The following is a 10,232-nucleotide window of genomic DNA, read 5'->3' on the forward strand; positions in this document are numbered from 1 at the left end:
AAAATAGATTTCAATGAGATTTTTCATGAATTGTGAATTTGACACATAATACTTCAAACAATAATTTAGATGCCTTTTTATTATAAAAAATGTGTAACAATTGACCTAAGCAAATATCCTTCTAATCAAAAGTGTTTCTTGCACACTAGTTCAAAAATGGAAGCAAATGGGGTAAGTGTTTCACTCAAAACTCAACTTGTTTGATTTGCAAGAATTTGATTTTGTTTTTCATCTTTAACACTTACTTTGATTGAACAAAATTTTCAAGAATCACTAAGGTCTTATTTAGGTTGTAACGAGGCTTGGCTATCAAAGGAAATTGGTTTTTCCAGATATTTAAAATTAAAAGTGAGCGGAAATTAATTTTTCATTAAAAACATATACTCCTTTCAAAAAATTTTCCATTTTTCCTTCCCCCATTCTTTTTCTTGACCTTTTTTTGTGTACTTAATTTTCTCAATCTCTTTTCATTCCTTTTTTTTGGAACTTTACTTTCTTTTTTATTTGTAAAAAGATTGAGAATTTTTCTTTGAACACTTTGGTACTTGGCCAACCATTCCCCCGAACTTAATTTCTTCCATCAACCTTCCTTTTGAACAATGCTCTCTTTTTACTTAGAAATGTATAGGAGATTATTTTTGTTTTTCCATATTAGGTTCAAGGGTTGATTTTGAAATTTTTTATTTTAAGGCTCAAAGGGGTTAACAAAGGATATTCCTATTTTTGGTTGGTCATTTTTGGTCAAGTGGCTCATTCTAATTGAAAGAACTTGCCTTGATCATATCCTATAAAATTATGTACAATCAAGTAAAGAAAGATTCAAACAAAATCAATTGTGCAAAATCAAAAAGTTTCTCACTAAACTCACATAAGTATTGTGTTTGGCTTACACTCCCTCACAAGGTTGGGATCCACACTTTTTTGATAAAAAATATTTGCAAAGAACTTGTTACATAAAATTGATTTTCACTTTGCAAAATTTTTCAAGTTATGACATTATGAGACTTTTTCACAAAAGTTTAGCATACATCTCATTTTTTACAGATACTCTACTCCATCATAAAGAAGATGCAGATTTATTTCTAGCACCTTTTAATACTAGGTAAGCATTTTTTTAATTTTATTTTATATTTCTTTCTATAGTATGTTTGTTGTGCTTAACATTTCCTAACCATGTACATACGTTTTGTTAGGCAACATGGACTTTTAGTTGTCATCAATCGGGTCAATGAAGAAATATATTACTTTGACTCATTGGCACATGGTGATCTGAACAAGTACACCGCTATGAATGAATTGTTTTCTAGGTAAGTGAACTACTCATTTAAACTTTTAGTTATACTTTCACATTCCTAATTGTTTAGTAGTTAAGTACATTTTCTATTGTTTAGTGCAATGAGAGTTTACAGAAGCTGTAATCGGCCTAGAAACAAGTTACCACATCACAAAATCAAGTGGACTCATATAAAGGTATTTGCACAAATCATCTCAAACAATTATATGTATAATGTATTCATATTTCAACTATGGCTATACTTATATGTTTACTTCAATATAATTGTAGACCCCTTACTAAACAAATGAGGTAAATTGCGACTATTACGTGCTGAAATTCATGAAGGAGATCATTCAGCAATGGCCAACTAATGAATTCAAGTTTATTGGAAAATCATATACAGATGACCAAGTCAACCAGATTAGAGAATAATGGTCAAAGTTTGTACTTAGTCTTGTTGGCAAATCATAGGTATATAGTAGATTAGTTTTGCATAGATTGTAGCTTAGAGAATTCAATTAATGTTCAATGTAATGTTTATGATTTTGTGTATGTAATAAATGTTTATGTAAACATTATAGTATAATTAATGTTCAATATATAAATTTAGTTGAAATTCAGTTGTGTTCATATAGTTGTGATTCTGTATGCATTCATTTTCTTGTTCTGTTTTGTTTCTATATGCATTCATTTTGTTGTTTTGTTTGTTTCTGTTGTATGCTTAACTGTGTCGAATTAGGAATAATGGTCTTCAACAACGTTTTTTTATGAATGTGTTGTTGTTATACATATACTACAATGCTTTTTAACAATGTGTTGTTGATTATGTTGAATTCAACAGTGCATTCATAAAAAAACGTTGTTTAATACTTATCTCTTATTTATTTTCTTTTAACTATACAACATCGCATTCGATAAGAAGCATTATCGATATGATATCTTCCACAACACTACCTTCAGGCTATCAATAGCGCTAGTTTTAGGATGCGATGTTGATTACGTATCATTGACATCGCCATCATCATTATGCACTATTGATTAGGTATTAATGAAAGTGTTGGCTTAATTATGCATTGTTGAAGATGCTATCAGACCCTAAAAAACTTAATTGCTCCCACCATATTCTCAAACATTCAATTATCTCAACACTCATTTACACAGCAGCGAAACTCATTTACTCTCAAAATCGACCTCAAAAATCATTCAACCTCGTCATCATTCACTCATTCAACACTGAATATCATTCACTCATTCAACACAAAAATCCTTCTTCACCGATTTCAAAATCCTTCACTCATTTAACCTCAAAATCATCATTCACTTATTCAACACCGAATTGAAAGTGAGCTTTCCTTATATTTATTTGTCTTTTTAATTACATTATATTTAGCTTGTATTGAGTTATAAATATTTTCCTTATAAATGAGTAAAACGCTTGTATTGAGTTGGGGTGTCCGAGTTCTAACCATTACATTATGAGTTAGGGTTCCCCCATTTTTAATTACATAATAAAGTATTTGCTCTGCTTGTTGAGCTTAACTCCATGCTTTAGGGATATATGCTCATTATATTTTTTTATTAATAGAAAATGGATCGAAAATAGATGAGTGTCAATCAATTGACGAGGGAGTATCAAGAAGGAGTGAAATCATTTGTTAGATTTGCAATTGAGAATGCTGAAAACCCTAATAGAATTGTATGTCCTTGCTTAAGATGTTGTTACTTAAATCGAATTACTCCAAATGAGTTAAAAGTTCATTTAGTGCGTCACGGTATTGATCAAAGTTACACATGTTGGTCAAGACATGGTGAGAAGAGAGACGTTATGGATTGTGACGATGAGATGCACATGAAAGACAACTACACAAATGGATATGAAGATGATCGTTTCGAGGAAATGGCAAACGTTGTCGAAGAAGATCTTCAGGATTGTCCTGGCAAGTGTTGCTGAGAAACCATTATATGATGGTTGTACTAAATTCACAAGATTGGGAGCAATGTCAAGGTTGTATAAGTTGAAATATGTTAATGGATGGACTGATAAGAGTTTCATCGTCTTGCTTGCACTTCTGAAGGATATGTTGCCGGAAGACAATGTGTTCCCTTCTCAAACCTATGATGTAAAACAAATGTTACGCTCCATAGGCATGGACTACACTAGGATACATGCTTGTAAAAATGATTGCATCTTATATTTTAATGAGTATGCTTCATTAAAGTTTTGTCTTAAATGTAATGCATCATGATATAAGAAGGAAGACTCAATTCCCAAAAAGGTTGTATGGTATTTTCTCATCAAAGCAAGATTCAAGCGTATGTTTAGCAATGCCAAAGATGCAAAGAAGTTGACATGGCATGATGAAGAAATGATTAAATATGGCAAGCTTTGACATCCTGCAGATTCTCCTCAATGGATAAAAATTGATCACGACTATCCTAGTTTTTGTCAGGAATCAAGAAATCTACTCCTTGCATTGTCAACGGATGGAATTAACCCACATAGTGTTCAAAGTTGATCCCACGGTACATGGTCAGTGATGCTTGTGATATACAACCTACCTCCTTCTATATGCATGAAGCACAAATATGTGATGTTATCTATGTTAATTTCTGGACCTAAACAACCAGGAAATGACATAGGCATATATTTGGCTCCATTAATTGAAGACTTGAAGGAAATGTGGGAGACGTGTATAAATGTATATGATGCGTATAGGGAAGAAAGCTTCAACTTGAGGGCTTTGTTGTTCGGCACAATCAGTGATTTCCCTCCCTATGGTAATCTGTCTAGATATAGTACAAAAGGACATTTTGCATGTTCTATATGTAAAGAAAATACTCATTAAATAAGGTGAGAACACTATAAGAAGAATACTCCTTTACTGTTGACAGGTGACCAATTATTTCAAAAGCTAAAGGTTTTGAATACTAACTTTGGTAAACCTTTTGCAAAAGAAGTTGTCACGAAGGGGTGGAAGAAAAGGTCAATCTTCTTTGAATGGCCATATTGGAGTTCATTATATGTAAGACATTTCCTCGATGTTATGCATATTGAAAAAAATGTTTTGGAAAGTCTCCTTGACATCTTACTCAATGTCCCTGATAAGACCAAAAAAGGCTTGAATGCAAGGTTGGACTTGGCTAGTATGGGAATAAGAAAGGAATTGGGGCCAATAATGAAGGGAAAACGTACATTTCTACCTCTAACAGCTTATACTTTGTCGAGGAAACAGAAAATGGAATTTTGAAAATTTCTTCATGGTGTCAAAGTTCTAGAGGGTACTCTTCCAGCATTTAGAACCTCGTATCAATGAAAGACCTCAAGTTAAAAGGTCTTAAGTCTCATGATTGCCATGTACTTATGGTGTATTTCTTTCCTATTAGAATACGGTCAATTCTACCTAAAAAAATTCGAGGAACCATAACTAGGTTGTGCTTCTTCTTCAAGGCAATTTCTAGCAAAGTGATTGACCCAGAGAAATTACCTGCATTGCGAAGACAAATTATTTTGACTTTGTGTGAGCTTGAAATGTATTTCCCACCTTCCTTTTTGGCATAATGGTTCATCTAAGCATTCATCTTGTTTGAGAGACACAACGATGTGGCTCTTCCTAAATGAGATGGATGTATCCCTTTGAGCGTTATATGAAGATATGAAAAGGGTATGTAAAGAACCAATAAAGACCAGAGGGTTATATTGTCGAGCGATATGTTGTTGAAGAACCTCTTGATTTTTGTACCGGATACCTTACCGATGGTGATTTCATGGGCATTCCAAAGCCTCGATATGCAAAAAAAAAACATTTGGTGAAAGTATTACTAGGAATGAAATATTGACTATAACAAGAACCGAATTGGAGCAAGCGCACTTATATGTTTTACATAATGCCGACGAGGTTGAGCCATATGTTGAAATACACAAGGAGATGCTAAGGAAGTCTTACCCAAGTAAGAATGGAAATTAGATTTCCAAAGAGCATAATTGGTGTTTCATAAAGTGGCTAAAAAATCACATTGATGAGGAGTTGAATATAAATGGTCATTTGGTTTCCGAAAGATTGAAATGGTTAGCCAACGGTCCAAGTATTCATGTCTTATCCTACATTGGTTACCTAATTAATGGGTTCACATTTTATACGGAAAAAACAAGATGATCAAAGTAAAATGCAAAATAGTGGTGTGACTCTTGTTACTCGAACTTTACACATGTCAAGTGCAAAAGATAGAAACCGAATATATGCGAACATGTCATAGTTTGGAGTGATTGGACGAATATGGGAATTGGATTACACAATGTTTCGGATGCCAATTTTATTGTATGTCGGTTGATAACAACAATGGCTTTTGAGTTGATGAGTTAGGATTCATGCAGGTGGATTTTAATACGTCAGGATATAAAGATGAGTCATTTATTCTAGAATCACAAGCTCAACAAGTATTCTATGTTAGTGACCCAGCTGATATGAAATAGTTCATTGATCTTTTAACTAACAAAATAATCATCAATAATATTGATGATCAAGAATATGAAGATATTGATAAAGATGATATTTTTTTTAGGACAAATCAGTCATGTGAGAGCGGACCAACTACAGATGATGATTTCTATACAAGAGATTATCACAATGAAGGGTTATGGGTAAATCAATATGTTCCTCCCAACAATGATGACCTTACAATCCAAAAACAATCATAGAAAAGGAAAAAGTAGATGCAAGTAGTCTTTGTATAATTATAGCTTAATTTTGATTGTTTGTAATTTGTATAATTTTGTTTCTTTGTAATTTGTGTAATTTTTTATTTGTAATTATGTACTATGTCAAAACATAATTGACATGATATTCGTTGTTTATAGTTTGTATTATATTGATGTTAATAAAACAAAATTTTGGCCTGTATTAATGTATCTATGTTGTTCAGAGTGTATAAATGTATGTGATGTTGAGGATGTCTGTTCTGCTAATAAATGTATATACATGTATTAATTTATACAAATCAACAGTGAATTCTAGGGGAAACCCTGACATGCGCTGTTGTAAAGGACAAATACAATAGCGCTTTTTATAGATACCATCATTGTACATTCTTAATACAACAGTGCTATGTGTGTGTTGCGCTGTTGTATTGAGGTGTTGTTTGAGAATATTTATGAATAATACAACAACACTTTTCTGTTAATGCACTGTTTTATGTATGAACTACAACAACGCAACGATAAGCGTTGTTAATAATACCTATAAAATGCGCTATTTATGTAAGACCTGTATGACAATGCTTTGTGGACGATGCGCTGATGTATTTGTGCACTATATGACAACGCTTTTCATGTGAAGTATTGTGGTATATATTCAATACAACATCGTTTGAGAAGCGTTGTTAATGATGATAATATGCTACTGCGATCAAATATAAAGCGCATGAAAATGTTGTTATACATCTAAAATAAGCGATGTTAATCTTCAACTCTAGCATACACTCACAATTGCACTTCTATACGTTTGCATGTCTATATTTTTACTTTGAAACATAATGTGGGAATATATATTTTTAAGTGCTTTACTTTTGAACTTATTTCAAAGAAAATGAAAAGTTATTTACGATGCACCAAATTTAGTATAATAGAAAAAAATTGTCTTCTTGGTTCCTTATTCTTGAAGTGAATATGTAGAGCACCTGTAATACAAAATATATAATAAATTGACTTCAACATTAAAGGATATCAATCTTAATCTTTAATTCCATCACGAATGCTATTAAAGTATAATTTTATTAGTTGCATGACATTATTAGCTTGGTATAGAGATAGAGAAATAGTGGCATAGAAATCTCCACGGTATAGTATTTATGTAGTGTTAGTGTAAAGATTTATACGCACTCAGTATATCATCTATCACTCATTTGTACTACTATTTTGAATAGTCAATTAAAATTAAAAATGAATAGTGGATGATGCAATAAAAGTTATAATAATCATACATTATTAATGTATGATTTTTTTCACATAAATTTAAAACAACTATGTCATGTAAATTGAATATTTCCAAATTTTCTCTTACCCCTTTCATTATTTTTCATCAATTCACCACCACTTCTCCATTCTTTTTAACTACCAAAAGTAGTTCTTGAAAAGATGAATCTCTTCTTTTGATTTAACCAATTTTCTTGATCTTTTTGAATTATTATAACCTTTAAAATTATGAATATGGATCAATATTTTTTGGTACTCTATCAATGATATCTTCTCACCCGTGTGGGTAAAGAACTAACCCATATCGGGGTTCATGGTTACCCTTCGAATAATTGTCGCTCTAAAGAATAAACTCTTGACCTTTTGGTCATCCTAAGGATTCAGCAGGATCTTAGACTACTAGACAAACACCTTGTTAGTAATATGGATCAATATAACTGTATGTATGTAAAAAATTATACATTTTATATCAGACAAATAATAAAATATTTTGCCCTTGCAATTTTTATGCATCACTTGCTCAGATGCTCTTAAAGATGGATACAGCAGCTTCTAAGCAGCGAGAGGTTATTGTTGTTAAACTTTTAAAAACTTGTATGAGTCTTTAATAGTTCATAAGAACCCCTTAATTTAGGACCTTGACATTATGACATTCACATGTGATAGAAGAATAGAGTAAGGAATACTTGGTTCCATTTGTGTTTCCCTTTATGTACTTTCTGGTTGTTTTTGTTCTCACCTCTTCGACTTTCCTTTATGTGTTCCTTGATGATTAGAAACTCAGTTTTCTTCCTTCTCTATATGCCACTACACTTTCCTTTCTCAACCATCAGTGCTTCTATAATTCTCACTTTGTATTTCTATTCCTGAGATAGCAAATGATTGATTGAATGGGATGTTTTTCCAATGCATGAGATGACCAATGTAAATTTTGGGCCCCAATCCCTTAGTTAACAGATCCGCTACCATTAGATCGATACTAATATGCTCTATAGACACTTTCTTATTCCGTACTTATTTAATTGAAAGGAACTTTAAATCCATATGTTTGGCACCTCTTGAATACTTGTCATTCTTAGATAAGAATACTGCTGCAGAATTATCACAATAAAACTTCAGCGGGCTAGCTACACTATCTATAATGCCAAGCCCTGTAGTAAAGTTTCGCAGACAAAATGCATGATTTGTGGCCTCAAAGCATGCTACAAACTCAGTCTCCATGGTGGACGTAGCAATTACAGATTGTCTACCACTTCTCCATGAAATTGCTCCTCCAACCATTAGGAAAACATACCCAAATGTAGATTTCCTTGAGTCCACACATCCTGCATAGTTTGCATCTGAATAACCGATCACCTCAAGGTGAACTGACCTTCTATACGTAAGCATGTGATCCTTAGTGCCTTGCAAATATCTGAGAACCTTCTTTGTAGCCTTCTAGTGGTCCATTTTGGGGTTACTTTGATATCGACCTAACATTCCAAGAGCAAAGTTGATATCCGACCAAGTGCATGTCTGAGCATACATTAAACTCCCAACCATTGATGCATAGGGAATTGATTCAATTTCCTTACGTTCCAAATCATTTCTTGGACATTGCTTTTCACTGAATTTGTCCCCATTTTTGGATTGGAACAATCCTTGCGAAGCACTTTTTCACAATGATGTAAAAACCATATTGTACCAGTCGGTTCGACCGAAAAACCAGTGAATCGGACCCCTAACCGGTACGGTACATATGTTGAACCGACCAAGTATTAAAACCGGTCAAAACCCGTGAATCGGCCGATATTTGTTTAAACCGGCCGGTTTATACACATATTTTTTTTTAAAAAAACTTAAAAACTTAAAAGCCCATTACAAGGTGACCCATCTTTCCAACCATTCTTCAACCCTTCAAGGCTCATGCTTCAAAGGCATACTTAGATTACACCTTTTGGTTCCTAACCTTCGTGTGTATCTCAGTAACATTTGTGTAATCTGGGAGTACTGCCTGAAGATAGGATTTCATGCAAAAATATAATCTCGGTATGAGACAACTTTGACTCATTGATGTTAAATGTTAAAACTCCAAATTTATTTGTTTTGTAGAGTGCGTTGTGAACTTGTGTCATTTATTTATATTTTGCGGTCGTTAAGTGATACTTTTGGATTGATATATGTTTTGTAATTTAGACTTTGAATTTGTTAAAGACTTAAAGTTGTTTGTTTATGTGAATTTTGAGTATATTATGAATATGGATTATAAAAATTGAGTATCTACCTATTTTAAAAAAAAAAATTCTAGGTTTATATATATATATATACATACAAGAAGTTATGTCTGGTTTAACCGGCATGTGGTTCAATTACTAAACCATTGTACCACTATACCAGTACCCTGATCGGTCGGATAACCGGTACGGTTTTAACAACACTGCTTTTTCATTCTGAATCTCTCTAATACTTAATTGATATATGCTTCCTGAGACAATCCTAATGATCCTTATGATCTATCACATAATATTTCTATTCCTATCACATAGGATGCCTCACCCATATCCTTCATTTCAAAATTATTAGAGAGAAACTTCTTTACATCATGTAACAATCCTTTATCATTTGCAGCAAGCAAAATGTCATCAACATATATGACTAACATTATAAACTTGCTCCCACTAACTTTCATGTAGATACACCGGTCAATAGTGTTTTCCACAAACCCATATGACGTAATTCTTGGGCATACATCAACCAATTTCTCATGTTTATAATAATAAAGTTATATGTATTATCATCTTAATATCATATTCGTTATTTATCAAAATAATTAATATGAAAGATCATTGATTAAAATTAGAGATTTATTATTATAATAGAGATTATAATAATGAGAAATAAATATTTTATAATTTTAATCCAAATCGTTCTTGATCATAGGATTATTGAGCTTAGGATACTATTAATCCGGATAGATCAATATATGTGTAATGGTCTTTATTAGATAAT

Source organism: Lupinus angustifolius, chromosome LG19 (assembly GCF_001865875.1).
Source record: "Lupinus angustifolius cultivar Tanjil chromosome LG19, LupAngTanjil_v1.0, whole genome shotgun sequence".
NCBI classification, from domain to species: Eukaryota; Viridiplantae; Streptophyta; class Magnoliopsida; order Fabales; family Fabaceae; genus Lupinus; species Lupinus angustifolius.